Source organism: Thunnus albacares, chromosome 24 (genome assembly GCF_914725855.1).
Source record: "Thunnus albacares chromosome 24, fThuAlb1.1, whole genome shotgun sequence".
NCBI classification, from domain to species: Eukaryota; Metazoa; Chordata; class Actinopteri; order Scombriformes; family Scombridae; genus Thunnus; species Thunnus albacares.
Window position 1 is genome coordinate 10,586,486 of NC_058129.1, and position 25,130 is coordinate 10,611,615.

General features: G+C 38.2%; 1 protein-coding gene, 2 long non-coding RNA genes and 4 other non-coding genes across 8 annotated transcripts in view; 2 read left to right on the forward strand and 5 right to left on the reverse strand.

Moving 5' to 3' along the window:
• The window catches only part of LOC122976391, a 29,585-nt gene extending 28,879 nt beyond the window's left edge, over nt 1-706 (reverse strand). For both annotated transcript variants that reach the window (XR_006400921.1, XR_006400920.1), the window contains exon 1: nt 203-706. This is a non-coding gene — a long non-coding RNA (uncharacterized LOC122976391). The remainder of the gene's footprint in view (nt 1-202) is intronic.
• LOC122976623 (immunoglobulin superfamily member 10-like) overlaps nt 1-25,130 on the reverse strand; it is a 106,560-nt gene that overhangs the window by 78,648 nt on the left and 2,782 nt on the right. The window lies entirely within an intron of this gene.
• LOC122977444 lies at nt 3,277-3,395 on the reverse strand. Its single transcript, XR_006401674.1, has one exon. It is a non-coding gene; the product is annotated as a 5S ribosomal RNA (ribosomal RNA).
• On the forward strand, nt 3,760-3,878 carry LOC122977561. Its single transcript, XR_006401785.1, has one exon. It is a non-coding gene; the product is annotated as a 5S ribosomal RNA (ribosomal RNA).
• On the reverse strand, nt 9,621-11,581 carry LOC122976394. Its single transcript, XR_006400923.1, has 2 exons — nt 11,065-11,581; nt 9,621-10,459 (listed from the first exon to the last, which is right to left on the reverse strand). It is a non-coding gene; the product is annotated as an uncharacterized LOC122976394 (long non-coding RNA).
• Nucleotides 20,356-20,474, reverse strand: LOC122978196. The gene has a single exon (XR_006402367.1). It is a non-coding gene; the product is annotated as a 5S ribosomal RNA (ribosomal RNA).
• On the forward strand, nt 20,843-20,961 carry LOC122977676. The gene has a single exon (XR_006401896.1). It is a non-coding gene; the product is annotated as a 5S ribosomal RNA (ribosomal RNA).

Here is a 25,130-nt window from a genome sequence, read left to right on the forward strand (position 1 = left end):
CCTATAAGGTCACCTCCTAAACTCCTATCCTGGTTCAGCTCATGAGAGCAGAAGTAATGTAGACTCTTTCCTTCGATTACTTTTATTGCCTTTATTGGCTGTAGAGCTGTTAGAGCTAGGAAGTTATAGTATGCCCCATCAAATTAAATTGCTATTCAATTATAATAATCATAAAAGTTATAATAATTATTGATGAACTTACCAGAACTCATACATCCGCAGCGGGCCGGTGTTCGGTTTCTCCTCTATTTTTGGTCGGAAATCTGCCGTTTCACCGTTGTGGGCTCCTGTACGGAGCCCGGGCGATTAAGTTTTATCCCTGCTCTTCAGACGTCCTTACTGCGGCCGACGGGGCTGTGTTAATGGCTAACGAGTCTCGAGTTTGCGAGTAGCCAGCGGCTCTTGGCCTCTTCAGCAGCGGCTAACCATGCTGACGCACCTGGCCTGACTTCACCTTTTCCTGGACGTCTGTTGTTAAGGGTCACAGAGGGCTCTCTCTCCCCCTATATGACCCGCTCGGTATCGGTGGTGATTATATGCCATTCTCTAACTTATTCTCTCCTCTGGCTGACCTGCCGCCAGAGCCTGTTCTCTCCCCTACCCCACCTCCTGCTCAAGGAGCGGGTCGTGTCCGGAGTGCAAACGTCCCCGTTTGTCACTCCTGCAGTTGGAGTCTGACAACGTGCTCTACTCGGTGTCAGCTCCAGTGACCTCCTCTCCTTCATCACAGCCACCTGTTAAACACACAATCATCAGACACACATCAATCAATCACTCAGCTCACCTGCACTCAGCTAGTTTGTTAATAGACAATAATCTCAGGTCAAAGCTTTAAGTTTACAAAGGCAACCCTGAAACTGAGCGGCCTGAGATTTTAATTGTTGGAGACTTTATCATCAGGTGCGTAAAGCTTCCTGGTGCCATTACATACTGTCTGAGGCAAGACAGTTGATTTTATTTAGCTAATCCCAGCTCCCCTTGACTTCCATCCCTCAGTCCACACTGTGATAGCGCACACCGGCACAAATTACGTCATGTCCAGGCAATCTATTAAACTGCACTACAAACTAACTATGTGGTCCCACTCCAACTATAACCAAGAGCGTTAAACGTTTTAACTGTCTTTTTAGTCTGCACCTGTGGATGCAAAATGTCTCTGCTGCAACTGGACTTGGTTTTATCAGTCACTTTGATTCATTCTGGACTGAGTGGGACCTGTTCAAATATGATGGGCTGCATCGTAGCAGGAAAGGAACAGGAAAATTGATTTGCAATTTTATTAACTTTATTGCTTTTAGTTTTAACTGATGGTCTCCCCAGCAAGACCCTGCTCAGCATCCTGGCGGTGTATTTCATAGTCCTGTTCCAGACAATGTGGGTCCTGCTGGTGCTGGTTTTGTTTCACTCACATATTTATTCATTCCTGTTAGGATTACTGAAAGGCAGTGTGCAACACCAAAATCTACTCATAGTCCACACAAAAACAATCTCATCATAGTTAAAACCACTTCTTCAATCCCTGCTGTTCCGGCTCTGTCATCCCCACCACCTACAAATACCCCAGTGTCTGAGTCTGCTTCACACCCTTTTCTTAGTCTTCTACGCTTTAAGAATAGAAAAGGTTTAGGTTTCATTCACTTAAATGTGAGAAGCATTATTATATACTTTTGGGGCATCAGTAAATGATGTCTCAATGACTAACTTTTCGCCACTGGGCTGTGGAAACCTTGATAGGTCCAGTGTCTCTCTCACAAAACCTGCTCCTGACGCCACTGTGTGTCGAAACCCTGCAGTGAGGAGGCAGAGGTTATTCAAAACCTTCCAAACTGTCAATCATGCAAAAGTCTTATGGGACCCAAAGCTGAAACCGAGGGGCTATTCGGTGGACATTCCAACATCAGAAGCATTACTGCAAAGAGCAATCAGCTCACTCATCTTGTGTTTGACTCAAATCTGGACTTTCTCTGTCTGACTGAAACATGGTTGAAACAAACAACTCCTGCGAGTGTGTTCACGGTGCACGGATACCAATGTGTCAGAAGAGACAGACCTGATGGAAGAGGAGGAGGGGTGCTTTTTTGTGTGAGAGACAACATCAAATGTGAACGTGTGGTTTATAATGCAAGTAACACGTTAGAATATGTTGGGATAAAGATAATGTTATCCCAACAAATGTCTTTTAACAGGAAACATGTTTAAAAAATGGTTAACACCACAAAGTACAACTTAGCAAATTTTAGACATATTAGAAACTGTCTCTCTTTGGACACAGCCAAGATATTTATGCATGCTATGATTCTTTCCCATATGTCTTATTGCATCACATGTTGGGGGTGGGCTGGAGAAACAACCATAAAACCTCTTGAGGCCTTATACAAACAAACTCTAAAAACTGGACAAAAAGCCAATGCATTTCCATCACTGTAGGGTACTGGAGAAATACAATTTACTGAGCTTTGACAATTTTAGATCATTCTCAAATTTGTGCCTGGTTTATAAAATTTTAAATGGTTTGGCCCCTCCTCCACTATGTGACTTTGTGTACACTTGCTCAGTAAGTTCTATTAGATCCTCCAGAATATCCTCTATACAAGATTTTACCATAACCATTTCATCGCACTGCATTTGGGCAGTCAGCTCTCTGTGTGAAAGCCACAACTCAGTGGAATGCCCTACCTGAATATATGAAGAACTGTAGTTCTATCAGTACATTCAAGGCCAAATTAAAAATCAACTAAAGATGAATCAGCTGTGTGACCACTAAGCCTAGTTTCCATTATTAATTTTTAATTGACATTGTGGGTGTATGGGATGTGCTGTGTATGTAGCTTTGTATTTTTTATGGTGTGGTCTTTGTGGGGGTTTTTTGTTTTGTTTTGTTTTTTTGTGGGGTTTTTTTTGCTTTGTACTGTTTGTTGTTGTGCTGTTGTATGTTTTGATTATAAAGGACTACAGATGCAATTTAGCTTCAAGCTAACTCTGGTGCAGTGCATCATTTATGCTTAAAACTGCACACTGTCCTGTTCAATAAATCAAATCAAATCAAATTGTAGCGTCTACCGATGGCCTGCATGTGAGGCGTTTAGGGAACATCGATAAATTGTAATATATACATTCACACACTTCTATGTTACAGTTACAGTAGTTTATCTTTATAGTTCATAGTATCCTTTATTGTATGGTGAGAGTGGTTTAGTTTGTCTTGCTGTTCATCAGAGTCCCGTCTCCACTGAAGAGGCAACAGCGCCCCCTGCAGTTTGCAAAGAGAAGTGAAAAAGCTTACAGCACCTGGTATTCCCAGGCGGTCTCCCATCCAAGTACTAACCAGGCCCGACCCTGCTTAGCTTCCGAGATCAGACGAGATCGGGCGTGTTCAGGGTGGTATGGCCGTAAGCGGAGGAAAAATTGACAAACAGGCCTTTTATAGATGTCGATCATCAGCATCCTGAACATCTGTGTGGGTTTATGTAGCCTAGATAAAGACATCAGTGTATTTTCTGAGCAGGAACCTCTAATTACACTGATACAATCCCCCAACATTAACAAGAATGATAAAGACTGTGTGTTATATAATAATGTGTACAAATAAGCAGCTGAGACATGGAGAGGAGCGCGCTGTTACAGCCTCATTTAGTCTTTTAGTAAGATGCGTTTTATCTAGACAATCGACAGGCCACACATACAATCAGCACACACATAAATAGAAGAATACATGACGTTACATCATGTATAAATAGTGTGTGTGTGAGTGTTTCTATCGCTTACGGCCATACCACCCTGAACACGCCCGATCTCGTCTGATCTCGGAAGCTAAGCAGGGTCGGGCCTGGTTAGTACTTGGATGGGAGACCGCCTGGGAATACCAGGTGCTGTAAGCTTTTTCACTTCTCTTTACAAACTGCAGAGGGCGCTGCTGGGCTTTTATGAACACAGTTGCACTAATTAAAGACTGATCATGTTTGAAAGTGATTTTTAATTGTTCTGATGCTCGTGTTTTCCTTTTATACACTTGTAGAGAATGCTCCCTAATCCAACATTAACACTGCTTTTAGTCTGTCATTAAATAAATAGATGAAAATGGAAATAAATATTTGTGTCCTGTCTTTCTTTTTTACTAATAGTTTTACTACACTAGGCTAAGTGTAAATGGAGATCCAAAGAAAATGTCTGTTAATGAAATGTTAAGTATAACATCAAGGGTACAGAAACACTCCTTGAAGATTGAATTTCAACTTTGGGTTTGGGTTTCAACTGAGGGTTGTCTGATGGTGTTTGGGAGGGTTGGGTGGTGCACTTTCTTGTTGGGAGGGTTTATCTGGCTGGGTTGAGGAAACACTAGCCCTTTTCTCTAGCCATTAAGCCAGTCAATCCATCCACCCACCCATGGAAAATGTACATTAATGTAACGTAATAATACGTGCTTGGAGATTTTCAATCTTCAGGAGTGTGTCTGACTTTAAAAAAACAACTTGATGAGAGTATTGGGATTGAACCCACAACCATTAATCTTCAAAGAAGTTGTCTAACACAATGAGCTTCACAACCAGATGGTGTAAAAGAGTTTTCATTGTTTCACTGTTCAACCTTCAGCAGTGTGGCTGACTTGGAAAAAGCTCAATGACAGACTGAGGATTGAACCCACAACTTCAAAAGTGTCAACCTGTTGCCAATTAGCCTGAGCTACTGAAAGAATGCTTTATCTGAGCATTTCTGTCTTTAATCAAGATACTGGTTTTAAAAAGTTACCAAATGGAAAGAAGTAAATGTCATTAAATGTTTTTAGTGGTGTATCTTGTATCTGACTGATTGAGGACTGAACCCACAACTTTATAGACTTAAAACTGCCAAACAGACTGAGCTACTGGACCAGAAGAGTGAGATCTCAAGATATTGGCTTTAAAAAATCTCAAAGCAGCTCTGGCTTGAACCTTAAAACCTTTGAATAGCATTTTTTAAAACAGTGAGGCTCAAGGGTCAAACCTTTACCAAGGGTTTTACATCTTAATTACACCTGCTAACTTTAAAAATCAATTGCTTAAATCGGGATTGAACTCACAACTCTAAAACTACAGTGTTGCAGTCAAACACAGAGAGCTAAAGTTCTGGACTAATGATTGGCTCTGGGTTGAACCCACAACATCAACAAAGTCAGAAAGTCACCACAAGGGTGGGTAACACCCCACTCCACATAAAACTGCTTCAGTGCAGACACCTGTTTGAACCACCAGGACCAGTTTGTCCGTAACACCCGGCAGCCAGGCCGTGAGGTGGCTTGTTTCAGTTAGGCCACACCCCTGTCTCCTGCTCGTTTATGAACTCTACAGGTGCAACTGTTTGTGCTCTCTACTAAAACATTTAACTGATTTAGCATCACAGTGTCAAAATCACCCTGTTCCAAGGATGATATCCTTAATTCTGCAAGGGACAGCAAAAGACAGGCATGATCACACACAAGCTGTACTCCCTGCAGGTACAAATTCATTATTTTTATGAAATGTTAAGTGTAACATGAGGGGTGCAAGAACAAAATGTGTAAGAGATAAACCCCTTTGAGGCTAACCAGCAGTATAGCTCAATAGGGTGATTAACAGGTAATAAGTACCTCAGCACGTGGTTGTTGGTTCAATCCCTGCTGAGGGATAAAGATCTTCTTGGTTGCTCTGCCTGTAATGTTGGTTCACAAAGTATTGATATTGGCTCCAACCAAATACAAAGTACATATATCTAAGTATAAGAGTACATATACAAGTATCACAGCAGTCTTGGTCACAGCAGCAGCACACTGAGTGTCATTTGAAAATTTTTCATTTTATCCTGATAGGCAGGCGGTGGCTTTGTGTATTAATAATGACAGAACCTAATAAGCAACAAACATGCGATGTCAAGAGACTTCCAACATTTTTTAAAACTTTTTCGCACTTTCATTCATCAGTAAAAGTCCAGCTGTGCAGGACATTTTGCTGCATAAACCCTTGTATACAGACCTGTGGAACATCAGGGGAGGACTCTGAAATTGAAATCTTGAGTCATTTCCTCATAACAGCTAAGTCCTGTGATTTTCAGACGGATCACTAAATTTTTCCATCATATCAGAGGGGAACGCATCCTGACGACCAAGAATGTTACTATCAGATACTGTTCCCCCTGTGTTTAGTGGGAACAGAAGCTCACACACCTGTCAAGTTCATACTGCTGGCATGTTTCCTCATAAAAGCTAAGTCCTGTGATTTTCAGACTGATATCACTAAATTTGTCCATCATAGCAGGGGAAACACATCCTGACAACCATGAATGTTACTGTCAGATACTGTTCCCCCTGTGTTTAGTGGGAACGGAGGCTCACACACCTGTCAAGTTCATGATCTTGAGTCATTTCCTCCTAACAACTAAGTCCTGTGATTTTCAGACTGATATCACTAAATTTGTCCATCATAGCTAGGGGAATGCATCCTGACAACCAAGAATGTTACTGTCAGATACTGTTCCCCTTGTGTTTAGTAGGAACGGAAGTTCACACACCTGTCACTTCATACTGCTGACGTGATTCCTCATAACAGCTAAGTCCTATGATTTTCAGACTGATATCAATAAATTTCTCCATCATATCAGGTGGATACATGGAGCAGGGCAGACCCAATGAGACTGATGCAGGGCAGGTGTGGAGGGAAGAGCAGGCTGGGAGCACAGAAGAAAAAAAACAACTGAAAACCCTACATACACATGAATATAACTTAAATACACAAGTCACACTTAACAAACACAGGAAATAAACTTCAGCATCACATTGCAAACCTAGAAACCTTTACCTAAAAGAGTAGGAACATACATCACTGTTGACAGAAACATGAACCAATAAATCTGTCAAGCAGAGTGGTCTGCATATTAAGGCTGCATGTAACAACAAAAATAGGACTGAAAGACAACTGTTGCTCTGAGTTTCAGTTCACTCTTGCACTTAGTTTCTAGGAGAGTCAGTGTGTAGCAAGCAACAGTCCTCAAGTCATATTTCCTTAAGAAAACAACTAGTGTGAAAACAAACTCCAATTTCCTGTATAAGGGCCTTCTCCCACTAAATCCAGTTCACAAACAGGGAAAAAGTCAGAGGTCATCTGGTGGACTGGTGGAGGGACATAGAGCCAGACTGGGACAGAACCATGACATGTTCATCCAGTCCACTGAGTTAATCAAATAAAGCAAATTCTCTCTTTGTGTCTCCACATAATGTTTTCCTGTTCAGCTGCAGTGGAAGTTTAGTAACATAAAGAAGGAATTTCACACTAAAAAGACTAACTTTGAAAGATATTGACTTGATTTGACTAATTGTGGTGGCTGGAGCTTCATATTAGCATCAAATAAACTTTTAAATACATTTTTACACAGAAGTAGAACTGAAAAACGTGACAATGATCATTTTTGCATCTGGCTATTGTTTTAGAACAAACTTGAAAAATTGTGAACGTGTCCTTTAAAGGCAGAGCCATCAGAGGTAGCAGTGACCCATTAAGCTTTCACTCCCTCTGCAGGTAGAGTGACAGTATGACATCTAACACTGTAAGTATGTTTGTCTTTCACACTGCAGACATGTTACTTGTCAACAGAAATGTAACTAATAATAATAATGATCCCATCTCATATACTGTATGTGCGCCTGTGAGCTTTTATTAATGTTACTAGTTATGTATTTTCCAGCTGAATCCAAATATCTGCTGCATTATTGTGTTTTATCTATTTGTCTGGTCTGCAGGTGTTCACTTGCAAATGAAGTCCAGACTTCACAAAGATGCTCTCACATTTCCTTCTATACTGCATGAAGCAGATCCAAGTGGATAAAAGGACAAATGTCACAACAGATTCTTCAGTTTCTGATCACATCAGTATCTTAAAACTACTCCACACTAAACTTCTCACTCCCTCAAACACTGTAAACTTTCTCTTTCACTTTCATCATTTAAATCCTGCTAATGACGGAGTTTACAGTTTTTTTCTGAATGCTTAAACACTAACAGTGATTCTTGAAGCACTATGTCTGAAACCATTAACACTTGTAACCAATGCATTTACCAAGTGTGCCAAACTGAAAACACATTCTCTGCTTTACACTCAGTTTGCAGTTTATTAACACACTTCTAGCAAAACTGTAAACATTGGTCTCTACATTGCACTATTTTGCCAGTTGCCTTTCCACGATGACAACACTTTTAGATAATGAGTTCACTTACAAATCAGAGCTTGAACAATATAAATAGGCCATAGGTAAACATTTGGTTTGGACAACAATGGAGGCCAATATTGGACAGAGAGTCATATCAGGACTGGATACGACACTCCAGGCGATACTTTTATGTGTGTTTACTACATGTATGACAAAACTTTATTGCAAACTGCTGCCCTGCACACAGAAAAAGCAAAAGCCACAAGTGTTTTCATTTATGACTTATTCAAATGATGGTTTTGTGTACTGTATTGATGCAAAAACACTATTTTTTCAAAAACAGTTTAAGTTTTGCAAGAATTGTTTGCTTTTTCAAGTGATGTATAATGTTTTGCTGGTTTGCTGTAAGGTTTTGTGGTTAGATTGTAAAGTTTTGCAAAAATAGCCTGTATAAATAGCCTGTTTTAAAGATAGTGCCTAAACAATCAGAAAAAAACTGTAACAAGGCTCATGTGAAGACCACAAGGTGTCAATGATGTGATGAAAGGGTTACATTCAATGGATCTCCAAAGCATTCACACCTGTGTTAAAGAAACTACATTCACGTGACTTTGTTCTTTTATTTATTTAATATAACAGTGAAACATCTTCAGGTGCTGTGTGGTTTAGGCACAAAGTCCAGGTAATTGCACCAAAAGAAAAAAAAAACACAGACAAAAAGAGGCAAAATGAAAACTTTAACACTCACTGAAGACATTTACAGACACACAACAGACTTAATTTGTCTACAGAGACTCATTTATTGTTCTCAAACATATAGTCCTCAATGATAAGACCTTAAAGATCCTGGATCTTTATGCATGTTCATTGTTAAAACAAGTGTGACTAAATACAACAAAACAGGAGTGTGAGCAAAAGTCATCCTGACATATTTAATGTAATATTTTTTCATCTGCTTGTTAAGTTTCATAAAACAATGAATCATTAAACACAAACTCAGGATCTGTTGTCAGCTTGCAGCCAAGAAGGCAGACATGACAAGAGCTGCTAACTTCTAATAGCAAAGTCTGAATCATATCATGGAAGATTTAAAATACATAGATGAAAACAAAAAGGAATAAAGTGAAGTACAATACACACTGGTATGTATATTTTCTTTTCATGTTTGCATTCATTGTGTTATAATGAAATGAAAACATCAGTACCTGCTGTTTTGGACAGAGAGGATTGGTTTGAAGTTTGAAGTCCTTAAGTTTTATTTGAACTACAGTTTTTCATGGGACTGTGTGAACTGTATTCAGTGAGTCAGTATCAAACACAGCTGATGGCAGCCATGACAGAAAACCTTTCACAGCCTTTCCTATGACAGTTGTTTGAGTTTAGTATCAGCAGCTCTATGCTGCCCTCTGCTGGACAACATCTGATTAAACTAGTTTAGTAAAACTATTAGAAAAAGACAGGACACAAATATTTATTTTCCAGTTTAATCTGTTTATTTAATGACAGACTAACAGCAGTGTTAATGTTGGATTAGGGGGCATTCTCTACAAGTGTATAGAAGGAAAACAGGAGCATCAGGGCAATCAAATATCACTTTCAAACAACATGATCAGTCTTAAATTAGTGCAAATGTGTTCATAAACGCTCAGCAGCGTCCTCTGCAGTTTCTCTGCAGCACCTGGTATTCCCAGGCGGTCTCCCATCCAAGTACTAATCAGGCCCGACCCTGCATAGCTAATGAATATTAGCAAAACTGGAAAAATTTGATGTGCATTTTTTTAATAGATTTATTCTGTTATTTTACAAGCCACATGTAAATTGTTTCTGTAATTTGTCAACACATTCTCCATATCCAACAAAACAGAAACAAACTTGTATATAACCCACTGTTCAAAGTTATTACACTTAAACTGTACCTTCAACGTGCACAGGTCTACCATTATTACATGCGATTCTAATGAAGACATCAGATAAACGTTGAGCACGGTAGGTACAGTCAGGATAATTAGTTTGTCCAACTCTTCTACAGTTAACAACTGTAAAGCGTTCAGTACTTCGTATGTTTGCATTATTTATAACCCTAAGACAATTGTCACGGACTGATCGTGTATTGGTGGTGATGATGAAGGAATTTATAGGCTTGCAACGAACTATTTCTTCATTAATACGTCTCATTTTTCTATTACATCCATCATCATTCAACATTTCTCTATTGATGTGCTTCTCATTGAAGGTCAGAGGCCCAGAGACTCCAATGGCACAGGGCAGCACCAGCAGCAAACATGCAAACTGGATCCTCATGATTCACTGGTGAAGAAATAAATACAAAAATTGTTCTGAGTAAATTTAGAGCAGAACAAGTGATGCAGTGACTTCAGCAACATACTGTATGTGGATTCTGACAGAGCAGAGCCTTTTCCTCTGAATCTTTCTCTTTGTTGTGAATGTCATTGTGACATTGTCCAAGTACAGAGTATTGAGAGATTATTTTCTCCTCTTGTCCTAACAATAACTCATCAACTTGTTCTTGCTCTCTATATTATCTGCAGATGTTTTTGTTTCAGGAGGGCAGCTGGCTAGCTCAGTTAACTTTAATCTAGTTTTTTCAAGAGTCTGAGCCTGTCACAGGAAGAAAATACTGCAAACTCATGCATTCAAAAATGCTACATAAAAAATCTCTAGAAGGCCGCTGTGGAAACATTATGAACTACGTGACCAAAGTTGAGCAGATTCAGGATGGTTTTGTTCAAATCTGGAAAAATATTGTCAGGAAATACAAAACTAATAAAATCTACATTTTTTTCATTTATTAATTTAACAAATTTAATCAAGCAAACGTGAGCGAGGCTCACTGAGGAGAATCAGACCACCAAGAGATTTAAAGAGGAACTTTTTCTAATAAGGTCCCTTACCTTATTTCTTGCTCGGCTGATGAGTAGTTGGTTGGTTGACTGGTTGGTTGGTTGGTTGGTTGGTTGGTTGGTTCACTGGCTTTGATCCAGGCAGGAGTTGGTCAACTGAGTCAGTTGCTGAAGAGTCTTCAGTGAAGGAAATCCTCTGAAGCTGCGACCTGGTTACAGTCAGTTCATTATATAGTGTCCAGGTGGAAGCAGCAGACACATACTGTAGTCTGTCCTTTAATTTACACCCTTCATGTTCACAGTGTCATGCAGTGATAGTGAAACAGAAAAGGTCACACAAGGACACCTGTGACAGTCAATAATGTACAGCTGTAAATTATTAACTGACATAGGACGACTGTTGGAGTTTCCAACCTTTTTGGCTTTTGACGTCTTACAAAAAGCAGCGTGTAGTCCTGGTCACATTTCAGTTGTCTACGAGTTGTTAAAAACTGCACCAAATAGTGATTTTTCCCTCTAAATTTCTCACATGGTTACATTTCAATAAATGTTCAAATGATCCAATGTTTCACCAAAAAGCAAAGATTAGAGAAAAAGTAAAAAAAACTGAAAACAGATTTGTGTATCAGAACTTTGTTTTTTCTTCTTTCCTCTCCCATTAATCATCTCACGACCCCTCAGATTTATCTGGTGACCTTTTGGAGGGGCCTGACCCCTAGGTTGGGAACCACTGGACTAAACTAGCTAACTGTATATAAAGTAGTTGAAACTAGCTCCACCTCCAGCAGCTACAACAGTAACATGCTGCTCTAACACTGATGCTTCAGTATTAATAATCTAATGTTATATATAATAATACATCAGTCAGAGGGACCAAGCCACTACTTTTACTGCAATACTTTAATTACATCAAGCTCATAATACTTATGTACTTTTACTTAAGTAGGATTGTTCATGCAGGACTTTTACTTGTAATGGAGTAGTTTTACATTGTTGTATTGGTACGTTGACTTAAATAAAGGATCTGAATTAGGGATGCACGATATTATCGGCACGTCATCAGTATCGGCCGATAAAAGCTCTAAAATGAAATATCAGCATCGGCGAATTCTGCCGATTATGAGAGGTCGACATGTAGCCATCTCCTCCGCCGCCTGACTGTGCTTCCCTTGATTGACTGTTTGGCCCAACGGTCCCGGTGCTTGTTATTCAGGTTAAAGTGGGAAGAAGCAGCGGGTCTGACAGGCAGCTGAGTGAAGTCGAGCCTGCGTAGGAAGCACCGGGACCGTCAGGGTGAAACAGTCCATCGAGGTGCTGCGGTGTTCGGCTGCACAGATAGGAAATCCCTCTGCTGACAGGATTTACCACTCTGTTTGAAAAATAAAAAAACGTTATCTTCTTCTTTTTGGTTTATAACGGCGGTTGGCAACCAGCGTATTAGGTGCATTACCGCCACCCTCTGTTCCGGACTGTTGACCAGAGATTAAATCCTACATATTAATCCTGTCTGTCTAATAAACTCAAAGAAAACTCTACTGCTCCACCAACTTGGCAGGTTCATTAAAGTTTTAATGCTGAGCTCCTGAATCCAGTCTTCCTAAATTCTTCCTTCATATATTGTCTTTCTTGATCATACTTAGTTCAATCTATGCTTGCATGCATAATAGTCTCCTCAGCCAGCTGGAAAAAAATATGTGCATATATCGGTATCGGCATCGGCAATCGGCCACAATGAGTTGGAAATATCGGCATATCGGATATCGACAAAAAATCCAATATCGTGCATCCTTAATCTGAATACTTCTTCCACCACTGCTGAAGTATCAAACCTGTGCAGGAAACTATTTAATTGTCAGTTTACCAACAGGGAGATTTACTTGTAAGGTAAAATTAACAAGAGTTGTAGGGTGAGAAGTCTACATGTCAATAACATATATTGAAGAGAAGAAGACTGCACACTAAACTTCAATGATTTAACTGTACAGCCAACGTTTCAGCTGCACTTGGTCTTTCTCAAGGCAATATACAGTATATCATTATGGTTATGCTCACAAATATCTCCCCAGCAACTCTATAAGCAAATCCTGCCACATCTATGTCACAATAAATTTAAAGTCTTACAAACGTTGTAACTGAAGGACAGACCTGACAGCATTACCAGAAACAAATAATAAGTGTCTCTTAATGTCTACGGGTCAATCTTCACAAAGATGCTCTCACATTTCCTTCTATACTGCATGAAGCAGATCCAAGTGGATCATTCTCTGCTTTACACGCAGTTTGCAGGTTATTAACACACTTCTAGCAAAACTGTAGGCATTGGTCTCTACATTGCACTATTTTGCCAGTTGCCTTTCCACAATGACACATGTGAAAACACTTTTAGATAATGAGTTCACTTACAAATCAGAGCTTAAACAATATAAACAGGCCACAGGTAAACATTTGGTTTGGACAACAATGGAGGCCAATATTGGACAGAGAGTCATGTCAGGACTGGATACGACACTCCAGGCGATACTTTTATGTGTGTTTATTACATTTATGACAAAACTGTAGGGGAAATCTTATTTCTTAATCTGTTATTCTGATTTGGTGTGTTGTAGATTGTAAGAATGATGAACTCTTTGTAAGGACAAAGTATGTTTGAATGAACTGTACAAGTAAATAGCATTGAACTCAAATGACTGGTCTTAAACAAACTGATGCCCCCTGCGTCTAGACAGAGGACAGAATGAACTTTGCAGGGGTGAAATCAAGACAGACGTATTGTATTGATGCAAAAACACTATTTTTTAAAAACAGTTTGAGGAGTTTTGCAAGAATAGTTTGCTTTTGCATGAGATGTATAATGTTTTGCTGGTTTGCTGTAAGGTTTTGTGGTTAAATAGCCTGTAGTTTTAAAGATAGTGCCTAAACAATCAGAAAAAAACTGTAACCAGGCTCATGTGAAAACCACTAGATGTCAATGATGTGATGAAAGGGTTACATTCAATGGATCTCCAAAGCATTCACACCTGTGTTAAAGAAACTACATTCACGTGACTTTGTTCTTTTATTTATTTAATATAACAGTGCAACATCTTCAGGTGCTGTGTGGTTTAGGCACAAAGTCCAGGTAATTGCACCAAAAGAAAAAACACAGACAAAAAGAGGCAAAATGAAAACTTTAACACTCACTGAAGACATTTACAGACACAAAACAGACTTAGTTTGTCTACAGAGACTCATTTATTGTTCTCAAACATATAGTCCTCAATGATAAGACCTTAAAGATCCTGGATCTTTATGCATGTTCATTGTTAAAACAAGTGTGACTAAATACAACAAAACAAGAGTGTGAGCAAAAGTCATCCTGACATATTTAATGTAATATTTTTTCATCTGCTCGTTAAGTTTCATAAAACAATGAATCATTAAACACAAATTCAGGATCTGTTGTCAGCTTGCAGCCAAGAAGGCAGACATGACAAGAGCTGCTAACTTCTAATAGCAAAGTCTGAATCATATCATGGAAGATTTAAAATACATAGATGAAAACAAGAAGGAATAAAGTGAAGTACAACACACACTGGTATGTATATTTTCTTTTCATGTTTGCATTTACTGCGTTACAATGAAATGAAAACATCAGTACCTGCTGTTTTGGACAGAGAGGATTGGTTTGAACAGACAGTCCTGAAGTTTTAATTGAACTACAGTTTCATGGGACTGTGTGAACTGTTTTCAGTGAGTCAGTATCAAACACAGCTGATGGCAGCCATGACAAAAAACCTTTCACAGCCTTTCCTATGACAGTTGTTTGAGTTTAGTATCAGCAGCTCTATGCTGCCCTCTGCTGGACAACATCTGATTAAACTAGTGTAGTAAAACTATTAGAAAAAGACAGACAGACAGAATTTAATGACAGACTAACAGCAGTGTTAATGTTGGATTAGGGGGCATTCTCTACAAGTTATAGAAGTATAACTTGTAGAATATATAGGAGCATCAGGACAATCAAATATCACTTTCAAACAACATGATCAGTCTTTAATTAGTGCAAATGTGTTCATAAAAGCTCAGCAGCGTCTTCTGCAGGACCTGGTATTCCCAGACGGTCCCCCATCCAAGTACTAACCAGCCCCGACCCTGCTTAGCTTCTGAGATCATAGGCCAATTTCATACTGCTGACATGTTTCCTCAGAGCAGTCATTCCTATCCCTAAATTTGTCCATTACAGCACGGGAAACACATCCTGACAGCTGTGAATGTTATTGTCAGTGTTACTGTTTCCCCCTTTGTTTAGTAGGAACAGAGGCTCACACACCTGTCAAATACATGCTCTTGACTTGTTCCCTCATAACAGCTAAGTCCTAATAATAATAGCAATAAATACAGCTGCTAAATTTAAAAAACACTTGATCAAGTCAGGATTGAACCCACAACTTTTAAAATTCAGTGCTGCTGTCAAACACAGTGAGCTTTTTCTTTCTTTTGGCTTTTTCTCCTGAGGTGTCTGTCGCCGGATCTGCTCATTCTACAGATTCATTAAAGGTGTTTTGCACCTTCAGATAAAAAAAAGACATGAGTCAGTTTCCACTCACATTATTACAATACATCATACATATTTATATCACTGAATTACTCTGACAGTTAACAGTTATGTGGATAAACAGGCTGACTATGAGTACACAATGGACCATGAAGAGTAAAGTGCATCAGAATCAGCTTCATGTATAAATAACACATTAGTTAGAGAGATATAGAGACAGAAAGGAACTTAAATGCCAAAATAGAAAGAAGACAGATTAAATCATTTTCTGAAGAAGCAATTAATAATAAATATGAACAAGTGAATAATTATGAAATTGTTTTAATCATAATATCTCCTCATCGTCCCTGTGTGAAAGACTGAAGGATTTAAGAACATTTATATATTATTTATTTATAGGTGTTGTCTGTATAGATTCTTTAAGCTCTGTGTATCCTCTTAATGTCAATAAATTATTACCATATTAACTGTGAGACACTGGTATCACAACAAGACAGATATTGAGTTGAAAGTTGAAATTACCTGTTCTTATGTTTACGTATGACGACAGTGACAACAGTGACGACTACAGCAACACAAACAACGACCACTGCTGTGATCAATGCAACAATCAAAGTGAAATCTATGAAAAAAAAGAGGAAAACATGTGATATGAAACACTAAACATTCATAAAGCAATTACAGTTTAAATGTGAATTTTGACTCGAGACAACTTTAAGGTTAACTTACTCTGATCAGATCCAGATTCATCATTAAAACCTGAAGAAAGAAAATAAAATAGAATCATAAAATAATAATCAGTTAATAAATCTATGGGTTTGGAAGTGTTTCTCACCATCAGCAGACGACTGTTTCACTGCAGGAATCGTCTTAAACACTTGAATTTCAGGGACTGAGAGCAGTTGTGCTGCACATCCAACCTGTGTGTTGTTTCCCTGGAAACCAGACAGCACAGCTGTAGTGGTGATGGTGACTGTACCGTTGGTGTTGGTGACACTGACTGTGCTGTTGTGAGAGAAGTAGAGGTCTTGTTGTGGGACATTCAGAGTTACTGTGGGAGCAGGACGACCTGTGGCCGAGCAGGACACAACTGTCTCTTCAGTAGAGTTTGATTCTCTGATTTGTAGAATGGGTTCATGCAGCTCTGCAAAGACAAAACATTAAAGAAATATCACATGGAGAAAGTTTTTTAAGAAATCCACTAGTTTGCTGATTTCCTCTGTTATAACATTATAAATCAAATATATTTGGGCTTTAGACTGAATAAAACAAGTATTTTAAGAAATCTTTGGGTTCTTGGACATTATGATGAGCAGTTGTCTCTGTTTCCTACATTTCATTTCACAAATTGAGGAATTTGATATAATCATATTATAATTTAAATATCATGACCATCATGTCTTCTTACATTTGGGAATAAAATTAACTTTTATGACAGTTGGAGGCAAAATGTGTGAAATGCAGAGTATGTACAACATGCTTTTAGTGGTTTGAAGCATTTGCATTTCATGGCACAATGACGGCAAGCAGACAATTTAACAGCCATTATTTCTAACTGCCATCAATGTGAAACGAGTTAAAACTGTAATTCACCACAAATATGTCTTCAAAAGTGAGATAGGGGCTCACCATACAGTTGGAGGCAGGTTCTGCCTGTCAGAGAACCATCAGGATACGTGTTAAACAAACAGAGATAGCAGCCTTCATCCTGCTCCATCACCTTCCTGATAACTATGGAGCAGTTCTGCAGTCCAGCAACTTTAAACTCCACTTTCCCCTGAAAACCAGCATTCACTGTTTGTCCAAAGTATTTGTTGTAGGTTGCAAAATTCTTCTTCTTCCCCTCAGGTAAGTTTCTGCCATGTGACCTGAACAACATCTCTAGACTGCATGAGCTGACAGCTGAGATGGACATCTTCTCCTACTGCTGCCATCACAGTCTGCTGTGTTTGTATCACAGCTGTTAGACCTGCATGGAGGAAAAGAAATATGGGGTTTAAACTGTGTGTGAACTTTAGGTTGATGTGAACATTTAAACACAATTTCTGTTATACATTGATACTTAGATGCTCAAAATGATTTATAATGTAATAGTGAAACTGCAACTCAGTGATAAAATATGATTTATTTCAGCAAATATAGTTTTGCTTTTCGAAGTAGGACAGGCTGCAGGTAAAGTACTAAACTTTATTATAGAGACTGAACAGTGATGTTAAAAGTGAAAAAGAGTTTGAGTCACTTTAAGCTTCATGTTAACTCATAAATGTGTTGCTGGTTGGTTGTGATGAACATGGATGTTGAAAACAGAGAAAACTTATCTTTGTTACATTTCTAATAAATTACACGTTGCTTTTTTGTCTTAGTTTGCTGTAAATAAAAATTGTCACCAGCAAGAAACATTCACCTGTCGCACTTTGAATGTGGAAAACAAGAATAAATCAGCAGGATTCAATATTTCTTCTCAAAACATTCACTTTGAGTTAGAGTTAAAAATACACAGGAATCCTCCACGGTGCTTTAAATTTCATCAGAAAAAATGACTTCTGTAAAAGTACAGACTACTGTAACATCTCTCTCTTACCTTTTGGAAAGACTCCCAAAACAAAAAAGATCGTCATGACCGCAGCTTGTGTCATCATCGCTGCAAGTTTCAACTCAACTATACTGATCTCTGATGGTATCAATGTTATAATATAAAGTTCTCACTAGAATAAATATGTCTACATATTAAACTGTAACGTACACTGATTCGTTTCTAAAATGTAATATAAAACAGCGTATTACGCCTCTGAGTCCCACGATGTAAAGAAACGATCCAGTCAGGCGGAATAGTGGTGACATCTGTTTTTTTGTTTTTTGTATTTGTGTAAGATGCTCTCACCGCCCCATTTTCCCCTCAGACTATCATTGTAAAAGAGACCTCTGTAATAAGTGTAGACAGGACACCTTGAACTGCAAAGTCAATTATGACTCTTTCTATTATGAACTTTTGATCCATGGAGGTTTTATATTTGTAAAACGTCCTTCGAGCCGAGAAAAGCAATTTAAAAATCTGTGACGTCTTCACTACGTAAAGTGAGCTAACCACTGAGCAACTTTCATAGGAATGAATGTGCCATTTGTTAGTTCGGTATCCAGATCTTATGATAGGTCCATGTTCAGCAGACTCGGGGTCACTGATGTGTGTAAGAGGCAGAGAAAATGGAGCAGCTTTCAGTTTAGTTCATCAGTTTCAGTTACCAGTGAACCTTGTAAAGCTCACAGGAGTTTTATGTTTTAACCACTTTTTTTGTTGATACATTGAGCTATATGTGAAATGTATTGTTCAACAGAAATAACCAGCTTAGAAATGTTTAGCTTCATGCTTGTAAATTTTGATTTATAACTATAAAATTTGGTCAAAATAACAAAATAATCAATCTGGTCGCCTGGAGAGTGAGAATTCTTGTCATGGTTCATATGTTTAGCAATAAATCGTGACAGTTTACTTCACACTTTCTGGGTGGAAACACACTACACGTGTAAAAAGTCTCTGTGTCCTTCGTAGACTGTATCATTCCACTCACATGAGAGAAGACAGATTTCCTGCTTACTGTATTTACAGCTTCCTGTGTCTCACACCTGCTGATCTCAGCTGTGTCTCAGCTGCTGGTCCTGTGGTACTCCCACGCTGGTCTCTCAGGAACTGAAAGGAAACAACAGAACAATATGCTTTTGTTTTGTTTTAAATGTATGAGAATGAAAGAATAAAGTAAAGAAATTACATTCACGTGACTTTATTATTTTATTTATTTAATATAACAGTGCAACATCTTCAGGTGCTGTGTGGTTTAGGCACAAAGTCCAGGTAATTGCACCAAAAGAAAAACAAACCAGACAAAAAGAGGCAAAATGAAAACTCAAACACTCACTGAAGACATTTACAGACACACAACAGACTTAATTTGTCTACAGAGACTCATTTATTGTTCTCAAACATATAGTCCTCAATGATAAGACATTAAAGATCCTGGATCTTTATGCATGTTCATTGTTAAAACAAGTGTGATTAAATACAACAAAACAAGAGTGTGAGGAAAAGTCATCCTGACATATTTAATGTAATATTTTTTCATCTGCTCGTTAAGTTTCATAAAACAATGAATCATTAAACACAAACTCAGGATCTGTCATCAGCTTGCAGCCAAGAAGGCAGACATGACAAGAGCTGCTAACTTCTAATAGCAAAGTCTGAATCATATCATGGAAGATTTAAAATACATAGATGAAAACAAAAAGGAATAAAGTGAAGTACAACACACACTGGTATGTATATTTTCTTTTCATGTTTGCATTTACTGCGTTAAAATGAAATGAAAACATCAGTACTTGCTGTTTTGGACAGAGAGGATTGGTTTGAACAGACGGTCCTGAAGTTTTAATTGAACTACAGTTTTTCATGGGACTGTGTGAACTGTATTCAGTGAGTCAGTATCCAACACAGCTGATGATCGACATCTATAAAAGGCCTGTTTGTCAGTTTTCATCAAGAGATTTACAAGAAAAAATGTTTTCTAGTGATGTTGAGATTTTAACGTAAAGAACTTGATGTACATGCTTCATACAACATGTAACCATATCCAGTTACTTATATTGTGTTATTTTAAAATAGCTGTGACTCAGGATTATATATACATTTGGTTAAAGTAATTTAGTCTGAAGATGCACAAATGAAAAAGCAGGTAATAAGTTCCTCTTTGCCTCCAGCTTGTTCTGCCTCCATAAAAGAAGCAGCAGCGTCCTCTGCAGTTTGCAAAGAGAAGTGAAAAAGCTTACAGCACCTGGTATTCCCAGGCGGTCTCCCATCCAAGTACTAACCAGGCCCGACCCTGCTTAGCTTCCGAGATCAGACGAGATCGGGCGTGTTCAGGGTGGTATGGCCGTAAACAGAGGACGAAGTGACAAACAGACCTTTTATACATGTCGATCATCAGCATCATGAACATCTGTGTAGGTTTATGTAGATAAAGACATCAGCGTATTTTCTGAGCAGGAACCTCTGGTTCCAGTAATACAATCCCCCAACATTAACAAGAATGATAAAGACTGTGTGTTATATAATAATGTGTACAGATAAGCAACTGAGACATGGAGAGGAGCGCACAGTTACAGCTGTTGCAGGCTCATTTAGTCTTCTAGTAACATGTGTTTTATCTAGACAATCTACAGGCCACACATACAATCAGCACACACATAAATAGAAGAATACATGACGTTACATCATGTATAAATAGTGTGTGTGTGAGTATTTCTCCCGCTTACGGCCATACCACCCTGAACACGCCCGATCTCGTCTGATCTCGGAAGCTAAGCAGGGTCGGGCCTGGTTAGTACTTGGATGGGAGACCGCCTGGGAATACCAGGTGCTGTAAGCTTTTTCACTTCTCTTTGCAAACTGCAGAGGACGCTGCTGGGCTTTTATGAACACAGTTGCACTAATTAAAGACTGATCATGTTTGAAAGTGATTTTTCATTGTCTTGCTGATCCTATTTTCCTTCTATACACTTGTAGAGAATGCCTCCTAATTTGCCATTGAATAAACAGATAAAACTGGAAATAAATATTTGTGTCCTGTCTTCATTTTTTTCTAATAATTTTACGACACTAGTTTAATCAGATATTCTGTCAAATGTTATATTTCCAGTTTCAGTAGCTACTACTGATCATACAAGATAATCCACTTCTTACTGTTTTAATCTGTAATTTGACCTTTTCTGACCTCACAACCATAAAAAAGGTGTCCAGTTCAAGTTGAAGAAGTTCAGATACCAGTAAAGTGATTTTAAATAAATTCTCTGGGATTGTAGTTGGCTGGTTTCCTGATCAGCCTCCTCTGCAAATGCATTTTAATTTAATTTTTTAAATTGATTTAGCATCACAGCGTCAAAACAGCTATGTGTCTGACTGGTCTAGTGGTTACAGAAACAGGTGACAGATCACAAGGTTGCTGGTTCAATCCCAGACTCTGTCAGATAAGCATCAACAAGACAGATGATGCACATTCTCTCCCATAACTCTCTCCCAACTTTGACTGTAACAACATTTTTTCCTGAAATGTGAAGTGAGCATAAAGTGTGCAGGAACAAGATGTGGCTGAGATAAACCTCCGACCTGCAATATATCTCAGTAAGATGAGTAACAGGTGATAAATACCTGAGCACAGGATTGTTGGTTCAATCCCTGCTGAGGGGTAAATATGTTCTTGGTTGTTCAGTCTTTAACGTTTGCTTACAGAGCATTGATATTGGCTTCAAACAAACACAGAGTACATATATGTAAGTAGAGGACTGCATAAAAAGTACTTTAGTAAAAGTAAGCTAACTTTAAAAAACAACTGACCAAGTCAGGATTGAACCCACAACTTTTAAACTTCAGTGTTGCAGTTAAACACAGTGAGCTAAAGTTTTATACAGCTGATTGGTTCAGAGTTGAACCCACAACTTCAAAAAGGTCAGACAGTCACCACAAGGGTGGGTAACACCCCACTCCACATAAAACTGCTTCAGTGCAGACACCTGTTTGAACCACCAGGACCAGTTTGTCCGTAACACCTGGCAGCCAGGCTGTGAGGTGGCTTGTTTCAGTGAGGCCACACCGCTGTCTCCTGTTTGTTTATGGACACTGCAGGTGGAACTGTTTGTGCTCTTTCACAAAACATTTGAATTGTTTTAGCATTACAGTGTCAAAATCACATCATTGTACAGTGAGCTTAAGTTTTACACCAGTTGAAAAAAATGTTCATTTGAGGTTTTTCTTCAGTCAGAAAGTGGGACACATTTGAGTTTGCTCCAGTTACTGACGGAGGAGAGGGAATCAAACCAACCACCTCACGTCCACAGATGTATCCAAGGTCTGCTGACTTGAAAAAGATCACTGACTGACTATGGATTAAACCCACAATTTCAAAACCTTCAAACTTTGAATTTTTACTTAAAAGTTTCTAATTGGCCATGATTAGAATCCACAACCTTAAAATGGGTCTGCAGTCATCTAACTTTAATCAAGGGTTTTCAGTTGTTAATTGGTACGCTAACTTATAAAAGTCATTTATCCAGTCAGGATTGAACCTACATGTTTAAAGCTTGAGTGTTGCTGTTAATCACAGTGAGCTACAGCTTAACACCAAACTAGCTTAGTTACAGCTGCTGGATCATCAATACGATCTGCCCCAACTGTATCTCTACAAAAACATAGTCAATGGCTATGCTGGCTATAGTCTATAGATAGATAGATAAACTAAAAACTGTAGTTATAAACAGAATTAAACTTTAAGCTTCTGAAATATCATTTTTTAGACAGTTCAGGATTTATCAGGAAGACGGCTGCTTCACTGTATATTTTGACAATATTTTACTATTACTTTGGCTCAATTTTCACAACAGTTTCAGTATGCAAAGAAACAAACCAATTTGCTAAATTATTACCTTTTAAAAATACAATGCTATCTCTGCATACAAACCACGACACCTATGTGAGAATGCTGTTCATCGACTTCACTTTAGCATTCACCACCATTTCGCCCCTAAAACTGATCACCAAACTCGGTGACCTTGACATCAACACCTCCATCTGTAACTGGAGACTCGACTTCCCAAGCAAAAAAAGTTCTCTGAAGGGTTTGTCAAGAATAACCTTTAGAGAACCTTCAGGGAACATTCTCTAAAGGTTCTCTGAATGTTTCATAAAAATAATGTTAAATAAAATAAAGTTTTACAAAAATAACCATTACAGAACCTTTAGCAAACATTCTCTGAAGGTTACCTGAGGGTTTTTTAAAATAACCTTCAGCGAACCTTTAGGAAATGTTCCCTAGATTCAGATTAAAGCTTGAAATATAAATAAGTTATTTCAATTAAACACTCTCCGACCAAAATCGTCACAGAAAATAACATTTAATGTTGTTAAAGCACCAGTTTTGATTTGTAAATGAATGTGAGTGACTCTTCAGTATCTGCTGTCCACAGCTGCTTTATACTGTATGAAAAGCTTCTCCTTCAGTTCATTAAATCCCTGCAGCATCTGAAGGCAGCAGGACTGATATGTTGATAAATCTGCACCCAAAATCACAAAACCTTTCATGTAGATTAATGTCTGATTCTTGACAAAATGTCCTTAACATGTCACCTAATCTGGGGTTTTCTGAAATGTCAGTCCACAAATGATGGTATGTAAGATTTTTTCTTTTGAGTGCCTGTAAATATCTGTACCTGTGCGCATTTTACACATGCCTGGCACAGCAGTGGAAACTTCATTTTTCTTTATCAAACTATGAAAAACACTGAGCCAGAGAGGTGTTGAATCAACTCAATGGTAATTTTGATGCTGGTGTTAGTGAAGCATCTTCGTGTAATGTGCTGAGAAACTGAGAAAGAGATCAGATTGTATTTTTCACATAACCCAGCAGATTGTGATTGGTGCCTTCAAGGTGTGAACAGGTGTCAACATGTCAGAGACATTAAAGTAGTTCCTCTCTGAGTCAAAGGTAAAATTCAGTGATTTATTTTATTATACATTTTTAATGTTTAAAATGTAAAAAAATATGGTAAAAAATAGTACAAAAACATCAAAACCTCTGTGTACATTAATCTTTTCGATCTGGAGATATAAGATGAGAGATTCATCTTGTTCAGGACACATTTTGATTCTTTTACAATGTCTGAACATTTTACCAACACATGATTTGATGCAGCTTTGCTCAAGTCTGACTGACTTCGTATTAAAACTACAGTCTTGTGGATTATTGTTTGTCATAAATAGACTTTTAACTGTGTTAATACGGTGGTACTTGTTTCTTCTCTTTTGGATTTTTCTCATGAGATGCCCGTCGTCGGATCTGAGCGTTCTCTGGATTCATTAAAAGTGTTTTACACCTTCAGATAAAAACAAGACATGAGTCAATTTCCACTCACATTATCACAATACATCATACATATTTCTATCACTGAATAACTCTGACAGTTAACAGTTATGTGGATAAACAGGCTGACTATGAGTACACAATGGACCATGAAGAGTAAAGTGCATCAGAATCAGCTTCATGTATAAATAACACATTAGTTAGAGAGATATAGAGACAGAAAGGAACTTAAATACTAACCCTAACCCTAACCACAACAGACAAAGAGAGGACAGATTAAATAATTTTCTGAAGAAGAAATTAATAATAAATATGAACAAGTGAATAATTATGAAATCGTCTTACTCATCAGTGTCTTTGATTGGTTCTTGTGTCATCTCCATCTCCTCATCGTCCCTGTGTGACAGAATGAAGGATTTAAGAACATTTATATATTATTTATTTATAGGTGTTGTCTGTATAGATTCTTTAAGCTCTGTGTTTCCTCTTAATGTCAATAAATTATTACCATATTAACTGTGAGACACTGGTATCACAACAAGACAGATATTGAGTTGAAAGTTGAAATGACCTGTTCTTATGTTTACGTCTGAGCAGGACAATGACGACTACAGCAACACAAACAACGACCACTGCTGTGATCAATGTAACAATCAAAGTGAAATCTATGAGAAAAAGAGGAAAAA